Source organism: Corapipo altera, unplaced genomic scaffold (genome assembly GCF_003945725.1).
Source record: "Corapipo altera isolate COAL_440 unplaced genomic scaffold, ASM394572v1 54500, whole genome shotgun sequence".
In the NCBI taxonomy this organism is placed as follows: domain Eukaryota; kingdom Metazoa; phylum Chordata; class Aves; order Passeriformes; family Pipridae; genus Corapipo; species Corapipo altera.
The window spans coordinates 1-1,280 of NW_020888588.1; the positions used below are offsets into that span (position 1 = coordinate 1).

At 50.6% G+C, this 1,280-nt stretch overlaps 1 long non-coding RNA gene across 1 annotated transcript; it reads left to right on the forward strand.

Moving 5' to 3' along the window:
* The first annotated feature begins 338 nt into the window (after positions 1 to 338).
* Positions 339 to 984, forward strand: LOC113942007. The gene is made up of 3 exons (XR_003525818.1): positions 339 to 437; positions 521 to 572; positions 675 to 984. It is a non-coding gene; the product is annotated as an uncharacterized LOC113942007 (long non-coding RNA).
* Positions 985 to 1,280: the final 296 nt, after the last annotated feature.

The following is a 1,280-nucleotide window of genomic DNA, read 5'->3' on the forward strand; positions in this document are numbered from 1 at the left end:
TGTGTGTTGTCACAGGTGCAGGGTGTCTCACTTGGGGTCAGCCTGGAACTGCTCTGCCCTGCTCCGTGGATCAGTGGGTAGATAGAATATTGCTCAGAGTCTCCCATCAACATGTCAGTTACCTCAGGCAGTGGAGCCGATGACTGTACGGTCCTGCCGGATGGAGCGGGTGTACATAACTGGTGTGCCATCATTATAGCCGAGTGTTGTGGAGCTGATGGTACTTGGATAGCGGGGCCTCGAAGCTGGGTTGTCATTTGTGTTCTTGTAGGCTGCGGTCAGAGTTCTCTCTCGCTCAGTGGAAATGAGTTAAGTGGTTAAGATCTGAGTGACCATGTGGGTGACCTGACTAACCCTTTGTTTTTTGTTTTTTTTTTTCAGATAAGCGGACACAGTGTACCCCAGGCGGAGAGAAGTTGAAGCAGCCTGGTAAGAAGGTTGTATTAGGTGTTGGATGCAGGATGTCAATTTTAGCCACAGGAGTCCTTTATCTTGTGCCTTTTTGTTCTTTCTTTTCCAGATGGGGCCCAATCGGTCTCGAGGGGTAGCGACTGAGCAGGGAGACGAGCGAGGTGAGAATTTTACTCCCGAACTGAGTTCGGAGTTAGTTTGAGAATGTTGTCTATGTGGTCAGTCTATGCATCTATGTTGTAGCTGTTTAATTTTTTTTCCAGGCGATACACAACCCTTTGCCCGTGTGCTGAAGGTGCCGAAGGTCCATCCTATAAGAGATCAAGCTGAAGGAACCCGAGATAACCAGGATGAGGCAGTACATCAGCACCAGCCTCCACATCCGTGTTGTCTCACAGCGGCCGTCTGTCCACTTGAGGGTGTGTAGCAACGCTTCGGCGTGGAGTCTGATGGGGTTTAGAGGTTTTTGGCTTTGCTTGTGAGCCATCCCTAAATGTTTGAGAGCTCAGTGTTTGAACATTTACCCCTTTCATTTGCAGGGGAGGCCTTGGGAGCAACTGAAGAGAGAGGAGCCTTCTAGGTGAGGCGGGGAGGCAGCAGGAGGAGTAGGGATCCCCTGCAGCTTTAAAACTGCCCTCTAATGTTGTGTCTCACTCACTCAGGTATCCCGGAAGGTGATAGCCGCAGTGTCAGACTCCGGTCCGGTCTCGCTGATGGTGAGTAGGGGGATCACTGGGGTTTGAACCACATGACATACAACTCACATATCGCTTCTGGTTTTCTTTCTTGTAGTTGACTTGGAGTACTCTCATGATGACAGGAACCTCTGAGCCAGCCCAGGTGCCCCTCCTCTGCAGCGAAGATGGATT